The sequence below is a fragment of the Bos taurus genome, chromosome 7 (assembly GCF_002263795.3).
Source record: "Bos taurus isolate L1 Dominette 01449 registration number 42190680 breed Hereford chromosome 7, ARS-UCD2.0, whole genome shotgun sequence".
Classification (NCBI taxonomy): Eukaryota; Metazoa; Chordata; class Mammalia; order Artiodactyla; family Bovidae; genus Bos; species Bos taurus.
The window spans coordinates 92,431,745-92,449,480 of record NC_037334.1 but is presented as its reverse complement, the minus strand read 5'-3'; the positions used below and the strand labels follow the sequence as shown (position 1 = coordinate 92,449,480).

Below are 17,736 nucleotides of genomic sequence, written 5' to 3'. Positions count from 1 at the left end.
CCACCCCTCTTTATCCTCAGGATTGTGCAAGGTGGGTCTGTTGTTGTTGTTTTTCAGTTGCTAAGTTGAACAACAACTGTTGTTCAGTTGTCCAACTCTCTGCGACCCCTTGGACTGCAGCACGCCAGGCTTCCCTGTTCTTCACTATCTCTTGGAGGTTGCTCAAATTTATGTCCACTGAGTCAGTGATGCCTTCCAACCATCTCATCCTCTGTCATCCCCTTCTCCTGCCTTCAATCTTTCCCAGCATCAGGGTCTTTTCCAATGAGTAGGCCCTCTGTTTTAGGTCACTAAAGTATTGGAGCTTCAGCTTCTGTCCTTCCAATGAATATTAAGGGTAGATTTCCTTTAGAATTGACTGGTTTGATCTCCTTGCTGTTCAAGGGACTCTGAAGAGTCTTCTTCAGCCCCACAATTCAAAAGCATCAATTCTTTGGTGTTCAGCCTCCTTCATGGTCCACCTCTCACATTTGTACATGACTACTGGAAAACCCATAGCTTTGACTATATGGGACTTTGTTGGCAAAGTGATGTCTCTGCTTTTTAATATGCTGTCTAGATTGGTCATAGCTTTTCTTACAAGGAGCAAGTGTCTCTTAATTTCGTGGCTGCAGCCACCATCCACAGCAATTTTGGAGCTCAAGAAAATAAATCTGCCACTGCTTCCACTTTTTCCTCATCTATTTGCCATGATGTACTTGAATCTAATGTGGCTCTAATTTTCTTGTCTGTCAGCTTGTCATTTCCTTCAAAAGACTGTGAATAATTGGAAAACAGGGGCTATATCTTTTTTTTTCATCAACCCAGAATTTAGTACAATCTCTGTCACCTAGAAGGTGTATAATGAATGTCAATAGGTTGAATGAATGTTCTGGTGGACACGTAAGGAGCACTTACACTATGACTGTGTTTATCTTCTAAGTACTGATGTCATGCAGAGATGCTGAAGTAAACACAGGGCTCCATGAAAGGGAAGGCGAGCATGGCATAAGTACACTCTGAACATACTCTGCGTCTCTCAAAAGAACCTTATTTTATCCTTTTTGCTGCAGAGCTGGAATAAAAGGGCACGCTATTGTGCTTTTAATTTGAAATACAATTTTTCAACTGTACACTGACAGTAAAGAATGAATTTTGTTGAAATTTTTGATCAAACGATTTGGGCTAGTGTATCACCAAAGTACTGGTCGGAAATGTCTGGATCTTTACTCACTCTTCTCTTTAGCTTTTGTTGAATCTTGTATTTGGAAGTCGAGATTGCAATAGTTCTTAGACTGATTCTCTCTGTCTAGATGTGAAGATGTGGCCTTAGAAAACAAGATTCATATCCAAAAATACTATATAATGCTATTAGTGTTATTAGGAATGCATTCAAAATATTTACAGAAACACTTGAGCTGTTTTATGAGACTCACTCAAGTTCTGTTATTCTGACATCTTGACAATGAATTCGGATTTTTACTGTGATTTGTGCATTTTTGAGTAAGCAAATAGAGGAGACTCAGGTACAATCGCTCTTCTTCAAAGAATGAGCTGCTTCTAGAAACTCCAAATTTGCATTTCCTGCACTTTGAAATGAACTGTTTTCCATTTAGAGCAAGAGCCTCCATCCCCAGGTTCTTTCCGGCCCTTTCCTCTGGCACCTGTTGGGGGTCTCTGCCACTGCTGACATGACTAGAAAAGCAGAAGAAGGAAGGTTTCTCATCACAGGCACGTGCTCACGGCTGCATCGCTCACTCTGCTGCTAGCTTCCACTCATTGGCCCCTTCTCTCTCTTGGCACTGCTGTGGATGTGACCCTGTTTGGAACCTTGCTTTCAAGGCTCCATATCCTTAGCACAGTGCAGTGAACCAAGACTCAGCCCCAGTTGGTTGCACAGGTCTTGTCCTAACATGAAACTTGGCAGGTAGCTGTGCTATCTCCAGGGTTTTCTTTGTGGGTCCTTAATAGGAAAGCAAGTTGTGGCCAAACTGGTTTGGACCGAGAATATCACAGCCTCAAACCTAACTGCTCTGAAAATGACTTACACCAGAGTAATGATGAGTTATAATCAAACTGTACTACCTTCTGATGTAAGCATTTCATTTTCCTTCTGTTCCTTTTGCTTTATGATCTACTCAGAAAGGTGCCATGGACCATTTTATATTTTTATTTTTTTCTTTCAACATTAGGGACTGAAGGTCTACCATGCAGACTAATACTTTAACATTTTACTCTTTGGGTAAATGAGTCCACATCTGAATTCTCTAATTGCTTCTTTGTGTTTCCAGGACCTGGCATAATCCTTGGCACAGAGTAGATATTTACCTTTTGTGAATACTTGAATGGGACACTCACCACAATTAGAGTACCTGGTATATGGAGGCAACTTGGAGAAACCATGTAGATTCTCCTTAACTTTTAGGAAGACTGGCATTGAACTGGCATCAGAAAATAGCTGAGAGACCATTCTCAGATCACTGGATTTCTCTGAGAAGTTTGTACAAAAGGACAGTCATAGGAAGGAGCCCTTAAGGCCCATTCTGGGACCTCTCAACCATTACATTTTAAACTTTGATTCTAAGGTTATACATAAACATAACTGTAAGGGGAGACCACGAAATTCCATGGACTACAAGTCAATATGCCTAGGCAAAATACCTAATGTTTAGTAAAATAATAATTTTGAAACTGTTTTATGAAGTTGAAGTCCAGATTAAGAGAAAGAACAATCAAATGAAAACTGAATCAACTGACAAAATTTCATCTTTGTATGTAACTCAGTTCCTATTTCCATTTTTGCTTCAATAGCAGTTTCCTTGGTGACATTCTTCACAACAGTGCTGCAATAAACACCTTCTTGTCTGAGATCTCCAAAGTTCTGTACAATATGATTTCTGGTGCATGTATGTACGGAATTTTTTGTTGTTACTAACAATGAACACAATAGAAGTCACATTTATGTAATAGTTTATATTTTATTAATCATAAATGTTAACAATGTAAGGGGGCTTAACAGATCTAAACAAATTCACTCATTTCACAGATGAGGGAACTGAGTCATAAAGTGATTAACTTATTTTTCCCCCAGGGAAAAATTAACCAAAATTGTCATTCAAAGTTATGTTTTCTATTATATGAAAAAGTGATTGTCAATGAGACGCTCAAGGTCAAGGTTGATATCTGGCTTCATCTTCTTTTAAAAATGAATTTAATGACTTCATTAAAATCTAGGGACGTATAAAAGGCAGGAATACTATCACTCTGTTAACAGAGATTTACTTATCAGAATTTCAAACAAGGAATTCATCAAGCTAAAATTCTTTCCAAAGAATAGAACTGTCCTATATTCAAAGAGCGCGAGGCCCATATCTCCTGTCATGCCCTTGAAAATCCTGACAGCTTACTCTAACGTGGCTGCAAGAGGCTGCTTCCTGTCTCAGCTGGCTCAAGGAACAGGAGCTCTTCAGAGGGCCAGTATGCTCAGAGCATCCTGGCATGTCTATTGTGAATCAAACTTCTATATTCCCAGGTTAGCCTATCTAAATATCCTTACGGCTGTTTATCCTTCTAGGGGTCCTGACGGCGGAGAACTGGCCTTTAGAGTAAAGTCCTCTCCCACAGTGGCTCAAGACCCAAGGCTATTCAAGAGGAAAAGCAGAGACAAGTACAGGAGAATAGTGACTAAGACTTCAGCACACACATACATACACACTCACATGCAGCAATTTACAGAGAGACATACCCTGGCAGTGACTTCTTTATCTTGAATAAAGAATTGAGTTCTTTAAAGAAAAACGGCATAATTAGAATCTATTGTTCTGTCAAATTGGTCTTTCTGAGCCTCCAACTTGCCAAACTTGTCTTCGTCTCCAGACCTTTGCACCAATTATTCTGCTATTTGGAATGCTCTCCCTCTATTTTCATATGACTGACTTGTCATTATTTGTATTTTTCAGCTTAAATCTAAACCTCAGAGAGGCTTTTCCTGACCAGTCTAAGAAAGGCAGCCAATTACTCATCTGTCTTCATTCTTTGCATTGCATCATGCTCATCGATACCTTATATTTTTGTTGTTCGTGTTAAAATGTATATTCGATCTTCACCCGCACCTTGGCAGAATAGAAGACCCTATGAGTGCAGGGTCTTGCTTGTTCCCTCATATCCCTTTGTTGACACATAATAGATATTCAATAAATATTTACTCAGTGGATAGCTTTGTCATCACCAGAGATTAAAAAGTTGCTTGAATTATAACTAGCGTTTAATAAAAAGTTGTTTAACTGAGTTTGAGGACTAATAATAGTAGGGGAAGCAATTCCAATAAAGTTATCCCTAACTTTCACAATTTTCTTTGACACTTTCTTTCCATTTACTAATTTGGGATAAAATGTCCTTGATAGTTTGTCTTAGCTATGAAAATAATTAAAATACTTGATATGAATTTGGGCGAGATTTAGCATTACACTGAAGCTTGATTTTAAGGCTGAGATGGTTTCTACATGTCTCACAATTGATTAAACAATCAACCAGAATACACTGAAGGATCAAGTTTATAAGATTCCTTTACGTTTTATCTGTTATGTAAGCTTTTAGATGAAGAATATGGTTAGACTAAAAATGTCATGCTGTTATTTTTTCATCGTGTGGCACATTGCTGTTCTCTTTAGTTTTGTTATTTATATTATTTACTTCTATTGTTAGACAATGACAAGAGGTACATCACTATTTTAAAACAGAGTTTAGTTATGAAGGTTTTGTGGTGATAAGCAGGATCAACAACAAGCAAACTAACTTATTTTCATGTTAAACTGAATTACAATTGCCAAATATTTGTTTTATTTTTGGGGGGCAAGTCTAGTAATCTTCTAAAATAATGTCAGTTTGATTATATTCTATTAAGAGCACATCAAGAGCACGTTGTGACAACTGATTTGAAAAAGCACTGAGTAATTCACTTTACTGAATGCTGACAGCAAATCTGCACCAGTTTATGAGAACACTGGATGCAGACGCAAGCCAGGAAATGAATAGGGCGTTTTTCAGTAACTGTAACAGACCCCATGCTCAAACCTGAGACTGAGATTGGCACATAGTAAAAACTGTTGCTAACTTTTAATCTACCACTCCAGCAGGTTTCAAAAAATTCCATAACCAAAAACCTGGTCCCCCCAAACATACTTCCCGGTCTGTTCCCTGTCTTCCTAAAACATGCAATGTGTCTGTGACGTGGTCCTGATGCGTGGTTTTGTTTGAGCTTGACGAAAAACTGTGTGAGATGCGTCTGTCCTCCACTGCATCCCGGATCCTGTTGTCTTGCCGGATTTCGCTGACATTAAACAGAGTCTTTAGGGTTCAGAAAGGCTGGCCAGGTGCATCAGACACATCAGAGGCAAATGTGTAACAACGCGGGGCATTTCTGCTTGGCCTGTTGGGTCTGACGTGCCAAAAGAGTCCAGAAGGAATACAGTGCCTTTTGAAGTAGCTGAGATGCTTCCCTGATGTCACTTCTCTGAGCTGTAGATCAATGCCTGGAAGATGAATCGGAACATGTGAGAAGAGTCACCGAGGGGAAATGTGTTGGAAAGGTTGCAGGAGTGAAGCACCCAAGCCCAGAGAAAAGATGGGGTGAGATGTGCAAGCAGGAAAAACAAAGGGCTGAGTCATTGGAGGCCTAATTGACAATGGCACAGCTGTGACAACAATTTGCCGGCGGCCTGACCTATGTGATGAAAGGGCCTCCGCTTTCCTTGGAACCTCAGAGTTGCCGCGGCTCACAGGAACACACCACTCATGTTTCCAGCTGGCTCAGCCTCATAAATACCTAAACTCACAAGATGACGTTTTTAATGCTCGATTCCGCATTTATATTTATTGCAATTCAACATATCCATTAGTGCATCTATCACTGATGAGTTTGTCACTGTTTCAGGAAAACAGTCTATCAGGCTGCATCAATTTCACTTTACAAGCTATTAATGTGCTATAATGCAGTAGACAATACCATGTGGATATATTTGATCAGAGAGGTGCCCGAGACAGATTGAACTGAGGCTTGCAAAGGGACCCAAAATCTTAATTTATTTATTGTGAAGAGGAACAGGCTTGGAGCACAGTGAACGTGCTAATATAACAGGTGTATCTTTTTCACTTTCTCAAAACAGGCACGGAGAAGAACAAATTTAAGCCATCTATTTTGACTCAGTTTGAAGCACAGCAGACTTACAATATCTTGTTGACACTTGACATGTTTATTCTTTTAGCAGAGTCATGATCATGTTTTAATATTTTCTGCATGCAATTAGCAGCTTTATTCAAGAGACAGTGATGGGGAGTATGAGGCCAGGAGATAGAACCAATTATGGCCTTCTGAACTGGGGTAAATAAGAACATTAAAACAGTAAATAAAGCACAGATTTTCAATATACGATGAGATATTTCTGGATGCTGCAACAGTTTCTGTTAAAAATAAAAACAAAAGGCACCTGCACAACAAAAAATGTAAAATTGTGTAGAAATGAACAGTGCTGATGAGAACGGACAATATGCTTTCATTCTACAACTAGACTCTGGCAAATCACTGGTATCTGTGGCCTCCAGAGGCTGAACTAGCTCAGGACAGGGAACATTTCTGGCCATAGCAAAATGCGTGAGCCGCTTTCTAAGTCTTATAGTATCAATTACAAAATATAAAGGGAAAGACATTATGTACTTGAAAATCTGTTTGTGAAATATTATGAAATCCCTCCATGAAAATTTTCTAGAGGGGTTATACATAGATAAACACTGGAGTCAGGCAGATACACCCTTGAACCCTTACAGAGTTACTTTACAACTTGTGGCATTGAGAAAGGTAATAGTGTCTTTAAACCTCAGTGTTCCGTGGGTTTAATGAGGAAGACTCATGCATAGCATTGTTGTTAGAATTAAATGAGATTCAAACCGTGGTACATCCACTCAATGAAATACATGTAGCTGTTGGAAAGATTTAGATGACCCTGTATGGAATGTTATGAAATAATTTCTAAGAACTGGTTAGATCTAGATTGAAACTAAGACTGAGTATTATAGATATTATGTAAAAACATGATATATAATATATACACACAGAAAAATTTTGGTGGGATATATGAAACATGGAAATGTGTGATAAGAGTAAGATTTGCCTTTTATATTATGTCCTTTTGTACTGATGTCTTTCTATCTGTTCATATTTTATGATTAAACACATAGTTTAATTTTGTGAAAGGATATAATTCATTAAAATGATTATCTGGCATATACAAGAGCTCACTAGATGCTGGCTGTTTCAGTAATGCTAGTAACCAGTGTGCCTTTTCCCCATGAGGTGTAACAGACATCTTTGTTCCTGCTTTAAGAAGTACAGTTTGACTCTGAGGCTACATGAGGAGTTGGCATGAGAATAGATGGATTTTCAAGGTCCATGTGATAAATGTCTCCACGTGTGGCTATGTAGTAAACTCAGGAGGCACCAACAGGATGAGGGGCTGCTTAGAAAGACCGCCAGCCCTTCCAGGACATCTTTATAAACACAGTGCACAGGATGAGGAAGGAAGCTGTCCCTGGCTCCTCTTCCCAGGAACCCGGTGCTCCGTGTGGGCTTCCTATTTTAGGAGAGATGTGACAAGTTCGAGGATGTGCCGAGGAAGAGGCCCGGGACAGCGCAGGGAGCAGAGTGCACACCAACAGGAATGGTTCATGGAGCTGAGGACCTGGGGAAGTACATGAAAGGGGCCCCTCTAGTGACAGTTCAAGGGCTGCCACACAGAAGAGGGATTCAACTTCATCTCTGTTCGTTCCTGAGGGCAGAACTGGGACCACAGAGTAGAAGTTAAAAGGAGATGTATTTCAGCTTTCAGCCGCAGCTAAAACCCAGCACGTCATGATTTATAGTAGCAAATGCCACCCTAGGCAAGGATAGATTTCTCTGTTACATTCTGAAGCTAAAATGTACCAACGCATCTGGATTCTCCCAAGGATAATGCCCCAAACTTCAACTAAATAAATAATCCCCGCAGATACAGCTTTGCAAAGGTTAGATACATCCAGGGGATGAACTTGTGTCTGGGGTGGAGCTCCCCGCCCTCCTTGGCTCCAGCGCCTCACTGCTCCCAGCAGTGGTCAGTAACTCACACTATCTTCTTGATTCTGCTTCTAGCCCCCCTTCACTGCATTCTGATATCATAGCCTACAGGGTTCAGATACTGGACATCACTGCTTGGTGAGGCTGGATTTGTCTCTTTGCCTTTAAACAGTGCCTCCCCGCCCCCCCCCCCTTTTTTTTTATCCTCTGTGATCTCCTGGTCTTGCATTTATACTTCTGTTGTATTTTGCTTTTGCCTCACATTAACATTAGCTGAGGGATACTTGTTTCTTCTCATTAAAATGTAAGCTTCTTAAGGGTTGACACAATAAATTTTTGTGCCCTGCTATCTGAGAAGAAAGCAAGCCTTGTTAGATTGAAACATACCCCTTTAGGAAGAGTAAATGGGGTATGTGGGGTATTTACAGATTTAAATGTAAATTTAAATGTTTTTAGCAAGCCATCCATCACCTCTTTCTGGCCCTTAGTTTTGCTAGAGATCATCTGTCTCTGGTCAGTAGCAATGAGGAAATATAAAGCACAAAATCAGAAGAGGACTTTTAGATAATGGAGTGTATGAAACCTGTATCACAAATCAAGGAAATCCATACTAAAGATGTATACTCTTCTTCAAAGTTTTTGGGCTTCAGCTTATGGATACTTTCATATTTGTCTATGGATGAGTCTTTAAATATTTTGCAGTTACAGTTGCATAGGGATGGACGACTCCCTGGTAGCTCAGCTGGTAAAGAATCCACCTGCAATGCAGGAGACCCCAATTCGATTCCTGCGTTGGGAAGACCCCCTGGAGAAGATACAGGCTACCCACTCAAGTATTCTTGGGCTTCCCTGGTGGCTCAAATGGTACAGAATCTGCCTGCAATGTGGGAAACCTGGGTTCAGTCCCTGGGTTGGGAAGATCCTCTGGAGGAGGGCATGGCAACCCACTCCAGTGTTCTTGCCTGGAGAATCCCCATGGACAGAAGAGTCTGGTGGGCTACAGTCCATGGGGTCACAAAGAGTCTGACACAACTGAGCAATTAAGCACAGCACAGAATGGGGATGGACGAATATTGTCTTTAAGACTGGAGTAGAGTTCAGACGTCCACTGTTGCACTAGGCATTAACTCTTTGTAGAAAACTCATTTGCAGCCCTGGAAGCTCCAGAGAGCAGAGGCAAGCCTCTGGACAGCATGGGGATATAGCACTAGCTTACATTGTGTAGTCAAACTATTTAGCTAAGAGTAACTGCTTCTTGTAGACACATCACTCACTCTTTCAGGCCAGTGGAATCTTATAGGTGTCAGACTTTTCAACAGGCAGATTAATTTTTCTCCCTGACTGCCTGTACCCTGTTCAGAAGTGTGTTCAAGAGTTTTAAATAACAAACACAGGTTTCATAAGTACTTCACTTAAAGTGAAGAAAGCAGGATAAGATTGTAGCCTAAGCCACAAAAAGAGTGGGGCCTCTGAATCAGGTTCATATGTTAGAGTGAACTACACTAAATGTTTGCCCTAGATTTCCAAAAATACACCTCAAGACTGAAAAACTAGCACATTAAATATAGTCTGTATGTCTTAGAAATATTAGGTTTTCTTTTTTTAATAAACTTTTAAATATTTACAATTCAAGGAATGAAAAGCAAATATCCTGATGGGAAAGAAAAGATATCACTTCTAAAGTGTCTCTAAAATGTAAATTTTTCTTCCAATTATTCATGCAATCTTATTGTTGTTCTGATACTCATTAGATCAATTTAGTAAACTATTTAGTAAGTATCTGTTCTGTGCCAGCCAGAGTCCCAACTACTGCTGAACATTATATAGTCAGTCTAGATTGAGGGGCTACAACCTAGGCACCTGATATTGCTTCAAGACACCTAGATGGGTTGTAGTTTTCACAAAAGTTTAATTTTTAAAATATCTGTCATCTGAGCTTTGACTCCAGGAAGGCAGAGGCTTTCCCATCTTGTTCTTTAACAAGACAATGCCTAGCACAGTGAAGGCACATGATAGGCATTCAAGAAAACTTTGCTGAATAGGTGAATTAAAGAGTGATTATCCTATTTCAAAATAGAGTAATAAAAGTATTGTGAGAAAAGGACCCACAAAGCCCTGGGATCCAAAGATACATCTTTGGTGAGATGTGAATGAATGAATATGAAATTTGTGTTACTTGTGTAGAAATTTGATCAGATGGAGATACTGCATCCACCTCCATCCCAATACATTCGAAATGAAGGTTTTACATTCCAGTCCCTAAAATGTCCCGTAGGGTGGGGGAGGGATATATAAAAGACAATGCTTTGTTGTTACCCCAACTTGCACCTGCCTGCATGAGCATGTTTGGGTATCGTCCCTGTCCTTCCTAACTTTGGGGAGAGGGAGCAACCTTTGCTAGTATTTACAGATGATAGAGCTGAAGGTATTTCAAGCCCTGTGCATGAGTGCAGACCGCAAGATCAATGGAGCCCTGTGGAGAGTTCACAGGCACCGCGTAATGACTTAGTCCTTCCTGTCCTGGGAGCTGCTGGTGGGGAATCCTTTTGCTGTTAGAGTCCCACTTGCATGCTCACTCTTGAACAGTGTGACATGGTTTCTGTGGCGTTAGCCACCCCCATTCTGCCCATGGGCACTCCTGTGGCTACCCAGAAAATGACAGGTTTTCCACATTACCTCCGGTGGTGCCTCACAGCATCCCGATCACCTGTGATCAGCAGCTTTAGCTCCGCTTTCTGCAGTTCCTTTGGCGTCTGTCTCTGTTGGTTCTCTGCACACTGTTAGCCTGGCAGTCTTTGGTGCCAATGGGCCGGGTTTTGAAGTCGGCGGGCTTGCAGAGTAGGACCTCAGCACTGATGACTCCTTCTTGTCACTGGAGGTTACACACAGTTTATCTGAGAAAATGAACACAGGAGATTCCGGGCTGGGGTATGACTCTGGAAGCGTGCCATTCTTTGCAGGGCTGGTCCAATCAAGAAATTTAGGGCAATTCTATTTGCTAAGAGTTAGTATGGTACCCTGTGTATGGAGGCATCCTTTGAAAGAATTTCATTAGGTCCGAATAGCCTATAGATAGGCTGAATACAGGGCTTCCTTGGTGGATCAGCTGGTAAAGAATCTGCATGCAATGCGGGAAATCTGGGTTCAATCCCTGGGTTGGGAAAATCCCCTGGAGAAGGGAAAGGCAGCCCACTCCAGCATTCTGGCCTGGATAATTCCATGGACTACACAGTCCATGGGATTGCAAAGAGTCAGACATGACAGAGCGACTTTCACTTCTCATGGTGGCCCAGACAATAAAGAATCTGCCTACAGTGCTACAATGTGGGAGACCTGGGTTTGATCCTTGGGTCAGGGAAGATCCCCTGGAGAAGGGAATGTCTACCCACTCCAATATTCTTGCCTGGAGAATTCCATGGACAAAGGAGCCTGTTGGGCTGCAGTCCATGGTGTCACAACGAATTGGACAAAACTGAGTGACTAACACTTTCACTTTTTTTTTTTCATGCTGAATATATGTTAATTCTCTCATGCATGTAGGTTTCTGATTTAGGGATCATCAATGTCATGTAGAGGTCATTATTCATGATTACAGATTAATTCTTCTTTTTGAAGGTTGATCAATATATATTGATGGCCATTGAACTTTAGAAATTCACAACCTAATGATATGAAAGAACACCTGATGAATTTTCAAGTGGCAATTCTATATTCTTTATTATATCTTCTAGCATAATCAACTAAAAGCATACTTCATTTTCTCGTGTCGTTTTCATATCAAACTTAGGGACCACACTATATCTAAGTCAGAAACACAATACCATTAACAGCCGGAGTGTCTAATAATATTGGCTGGACTTATACATAGATACATATATGTGTTTTATATTTACATTTTTCTTCAGAATACAATTCTCATTTTATAATTCCTAATGACCTCTTATTGATTAAATCCCCTTTCAATCATAAGCAGTTAATAATTATTAAAAAGTGAAGACTGATTATAAAGATCAGGTCTACACACTTTTCCAGAGAATGTTAAAATTTTCTCAACTTTCTTCTTTTCTACCTGAATGCAATAAACTATGCAGTCGTTTGGCGGCTGACCATTACAGTTGCTTTGCCTGTTAAGAGATGTTCAGCTTGGGAAAGAGTCAGTATTCATTCCAAAGGCCAGCTTTTGATTTATTTCACTGAGCCACACTTTCTCTTTAGTATCTAACTATTAACATAAGTAAAATTGTGGAAAAGGCTAAATGTACAGTATTTTCGTCTACTTAAAGTTCTTCCTTTGACCTCGATGTCTTATATTGACCTTGCATGTCTTATATTAGTTAGGTGTCTTTTGGCTTTAAGTCTAGTGGGTGCTCTTTTAATATATCTCCACTTAACCACTGCTCTAGATTAATAGATGCCTTCCAATTGCCCTATAAAATGCACTAATGCCTGCATCATGCTAAATACAAGAGTTATTGCAAAAATGGTTATTCTCTATCATGCTTGAGCACTTTTTCCTCTTACTGGTGAACTTAATGCTTAATAAGAGCAAGGTATGTTTGTTTTGTTTCCAAACTGTTATAGTATTATAATCATGTAATTTAATATTTCCTGATGACATAGTGAAAGAATTGTTGTGGGTGCAGTAATTAAATTAAATACTTGGGAAAACTTGATAAGGGCAATCCATTAAAGCAACATTGCTCAGCGATCACATGTTTTTAGACAAGTATGAATCAGGAAAAAGAAATCGGTAGAATTTGAAGTAATTGTGTACCCAGATTGCTTTACTACTAGCTTAAAACTCCTATCTTACTTTGAAGAAGCTTAAATTAGAACTCACAGTTATTGATTTTGGCTGTGGTTTTTACAAGAATAACAGTAGAAACTCCAATCAGCAGATCTAAAAATAATTGGAAAACATCTATACATTTTATATCTTAAAGAATCTGAAGTATCATCACTTTTATGGTTTCCCACCTGAAGAGCTTTTTTCAACTAAGCAACCATCTCTTGGTCTAGATCCTTTTGGAAAATAGTTTCCTCCAGTAACAACAACAAAAAAAAGGCTCTAGCTCGTGACTTACTGGGATGTTACTGGGATGATAGTGGGGAATTCATCACCTCCCAGGGTGAGCTTCCCCAGGACCTCAGGTGAGGGGGCAGCAGTAGGATCTCGGATCTCAGAGGCAGAAGTGTGGTTTTCGCCTTCATCCCCCGCCTCGTCTCTGTTTGCATCAGCTCTGGCACATCTCAGTCTGTGTCTCTAGATTTTAAATTTCAAGTTTCTGGGAAAGAGAAGCTGATGCTACCAGCTTGGATTAGCTACCCTTGAAGTAATCACCTCTCCTGAATCAATCATCTATATTCCAGAGAAAGAGCCTGGTTTTATGGTCATGCAAGGCTATGGTTTTTCCTGTGGTCATGTATGGATGTGAGAGTTGGACTGTGAGGAAAGCTGAGCACTGAAGAATTGATGCTTTTGAACTGTGGTGTTGGAGAAGACTCTTGAGAGTCCCTTGAACTTCAAGGAGATCCAACCAGTCCATTCTAAAGGAGATCAGTCCTGGGTGTTCTTTGGAAGGAATGATGCTAAAGCTGAAACTCCAGTACTTTGGCCACCTCATGTGAAGAGCTGACTCATTGGAAAAGACTCTGATGCTGGGAGGGGTTGGGGGCAGGAGGAGAAGGGGACAGCAGAGGATGAGATGGCTACATGGCATCACTGACTCGATGGACATGAGTTTGGGTGAACTTCGGGAGTTGGTGATGGACAGGGAGGCCTGGCGTGCTGCAGTTCATGGGGTTGCAAAGAGTCGGACATGACTGAGCGACTGAACTGAACTGAACAAAAGAAAAAAAAATTTTTTTTAGAAAGAGAGAACCATTGTGAATCATGCACCTGCCCCCAAGAAGGATGTATTTTTCCCTTGAAATTGTTTGAGAATTAGAAAAAAATCCAAAGAAGTTTAGTGATTAAATATATAATGAGGATGAGGAGTTTTATCCAGAAGAATTCTGCGCAACTGCTCCTAGAATTATGAGAGCTAAGAGCTGTGGGTCAGTATATAATTCCTGAAGACACGACAGGCAGAGAGGTCCACATATAGGAACGATGGGACTTTCCAAGAGGAATGGTATAAGCAGCAAGGCTAAAAGGAGGAAACAAAAGGGAGAGCAATATGAAGCTAAATGGTTAGCACGCGGGGGGCGGTGGTGAAGGGGTTGGAGGGGAGAGGGGATGGGATGGGAAGGTAAAGACCAAGGGAGTGAAGAAGAGAGGGAAGGAGGGGAGAAGAGAGGGAAGGAGGGGAGAAGAGAGGGAGATTTTGACACCTGATTCCTATATGGGATTTGGTTACAGAAAAGATCTAAAGGAGTTTACAGAACTTTTGCACAGTGAAAGTGAAAGTGAAAGTCACTCAGTTGTGTCCGACTCTTTGCAACCCCATGGACTGTATAGTCCATGGAATTCTCCAGGCCAGAATACTGGAGTGGGCAGCCTTTCCCTTCTCCAGGGGATCTTCCCAACCCAGGGATTGAATCCAGGTCTCCTGCATTGCAGGCGGATTCTTTACCAGCTGAGCCACAAGGAAAACACCACATAAATACCTATACTCTTCATTTAGAGAAAACCGAAACAAATGTCAGCTTTATTTTTTAAAGATTTAGTTGTTGGAATGGACAAGCAAAACAAGTCTCAGCAAGGCATCCAATAATTATTCACACTAAAATATCAGCTCAGTTTTGCTTCTGGAAAGCATTCCTATTCTCTCTTTGGAGGAAAAGAGTTGTATCTAAACTCATTCATTCCATGTATAGCAAAACAGACAACTAGAAACTCAGGTTCTAGTCTTTGTTTCTCAAATTAATAGGCCTAGTATTTCTAATCCTCATTTTTTCTGACTCATAAAATGTGGTTGATGGATATGAATATCAAGTAATTTGACATGTACAAATGTGTGCAGTACAAAAGCCAAGTATTATTCCAGCATGAAATTATTAATGGCTCATTGCTCATATACTCTTATTCATTATGAAACCTAGAATCCTAGAAAGGTAGAGACAGAATAAAGCAAGTGTCAATAAATATTATTGGTAAAGGAACCTTTACCTTTGCTCTTCTTTGCTTTATTATTTCTTCTGAAAGACCACAAAGATCACTCCTCTTTCTTTTTTCTCCAGCTGCCCCAGCACATTTTGATCTTCTGAAGTCCTTCCCCATCAGCCTGCCAGGTCTGTGAAATATGACATAGTCTCCCAGTTCTCCTCCTTCATGACCCTGAAACCAACGTGAAGGCCTTTTGGTTTTGAGGGATTTCCTAATAAAGGCTGCCTGGAAATAAATACCAAATCAAAACCCACACACATTAGAGAAGTTCCCAGTTCTCCAGATACATCAGTATATTTTCCGCATATTTGGCCCTGCACCATGTGGGGGCATCCGTGTGGCTGGCCCTTCATGAGTGCCCATTACCTCCTCCTTTATTTTATAAGGTTTAGGGTATGGTGTGTTTTATGCCTTTGTTTCAGGTTGAACTGCCTAAGATCTTCCAATTCTTGGTTTAAGTAACCTCTGGCTGTCTTCCTCTCTCTGTCCCCATGCGCTTTCTGTCTACAGTAGAGAACCCTCACATTATGGACCATGATCTGAAACACCGATGCAGACAAATTAAGACATCCCCAGGCACTCAGTGTCAAGTAGATCATTTGTAAATTAAGGAAACTCTTGACAAGTACCTGCAATTTTAATATTCTTCTGCTTCTCAAAGGAAGAAAAAATCACCTTAGGTCATTTCCGGCAGATAAAATTTGGATCTCCTGTATATACTGGATGAAAAGGGACATGTATGAATTAGCTTTTACTGCACTCTATATTGCAAAAAGATTATAGCTTGCCATAAACTTAACTCATAAAATGACATTCAGTGTAAGTTATTTCTTTTCAGAGAGATTCCCATGGAATGCCTGTAGTTTTAAAATAGTTCTCATTGTTTATTGAACTACTTGAAAGAAATCAAAAGTGATTATGCTTATGTTTTCTTAAAGAAGAAAAAAAGTTAGATTTTAATCTCTTCATGCTCCCTCTATGAGAGTATGTTCCAGCTGAGAAATGGGACAAAACAGGAAATACTTTATGATTTTTTTTTATGTGAAAGGGGGACCATAGCATCACTTCTGTTTAGTTTATAATTTTTCAAGTGTTGCCAGCCTTTCATCCCCTCCTGATGGGGTACTTCTTAACTTTCATCATACACAGTTATACAAATGGGTACTAACAGAGGAAAAATTACATGAATTATTTAGGAAAGCCAAGTTCTTTAAGCATTACTGTGAAAAATAACATTCTTATCATTTGTGTATAAAAAGCCAACATTTACTTATTCTGGATAAAAATGAAATATGTTCTTATGCCAGTTATTGAAAAATTTGTATATAGACATGATACCATGTATATATAATATATTATATTTAATGAATAAAATAACTTTCTGAAAATATTGTGTCTCTAAATGGATGTCTGAGTGATATTTACAGATAATTTCTTTAATTTCTCCATAGAATTTCTTTTCATATGATACAAATCATTTGAATCACAATTACTAAAGTGTTTTTGAATAGTAAGGTTCTATACCAGTAGGCGGAGAAGGCAATGGCAACCCACTCCAGTGCTCTTGCCTGGAAAATCCCATGGATGGAGGAGCCTGGCGGACTGCAGTCCATGGGGTCGCTAAGAGTCAGACACGACTGAATGACTTCACTTTCACTTTTCACTTGCATGCATTGGAGAAGGAAATGGCACCCCACTCCAGTGTTCTTGCCTGGAGAATCCCAGGGACGGGGGAGCCTGGTGGGCTGCTGTCTATGGGGTCACACAGAGTTGGACACAACTGAAGTGACTTAGCAGCAGCAGCAGCATACCAGCAGGCAGTGTTGTTATTACTTCTGTGGTTTATTCGTACCCTTATAGACTGCACTCTACATTTTTTGTATTCTTTTATTTGTGAAAATCATTGACAATACAATGAACTCTCCAAATACCACAAATGATGCTGTTCACAAACACTCTGAGAGACTCATTTAGAATTTTTGAATAATAAAAAATGAAATCAATCTCTTTGTGCAAGTTCCTAGTGTGTTATGAATGCAATGTGATCTTGGTATTTGCTTATCAAAGGAATGTACTAAAGTACTGCAGAAAAGGCCATGGGTCACGGAGAACTCCATTTTATTACTTCACTTGACTTTGACTATTAATTCCACATTCCTCTCTCTTCTGTTGGTCTTCATGGTGAGATAAAAGCCTTTGTCTTGTATTTAACAAAAAATTGTAGAATTTAAACATGAATGTGGCTTTATTTTATAGAAGATATTGTGGTTAGTGAATAGTTTCCATTATGATGTTTTTAGATTTTACTAGGAAAAGTATAACTCAAGGAATAGTTTGCTTACTTGATGATTACTTACTTTTGTACTCTTCTTATTGAAAATTAATTCAGCAGTATGAATTGAATTCCTATCAATGCTTTTAAAGTTCCTTTAAATTGACCTTTTCTAGTCATTTCTTTAGTTCTTGTATTTTGTTTCTGTATTACTTTGCTCAAGATTCAAATTCCCAATAAAGAGGATACACTTGGCCAAACTTAAGTGAAGAG

At 39.8% G+C, this 17,736-nt stretch overlaps 2 long non-coding RNA genes across 2 annotated transcripts in view; one reads left to right on the top strand and one right to left on the bottom strand.

Annotated features, from left to right (window-relative positions):
• Positions 1 to 17,736, top strand: part of LOC132345793 (uncharacterized) — a 127,481-nt gene that overhangs the window by 40,360 nt on the left and 69,385 nt on the right. The gene's annotated exons all lie outside the window — the stretch shown is intronic.
• Positions 5,155 to 15,814, bottom strand: LOC104968982 (uncharacterized). Its single transcript, XR_808026.4, has 3 exons — positions 15,195 to 15,814; positions 10,760 to 10,977; positions 5,155 to 5,510 (listed from the first exon to the last, which is right to left on the bottom strand). It is a non-coding gene; the product is annotated as an uncharacterized lncRNA (long non-coding RNA).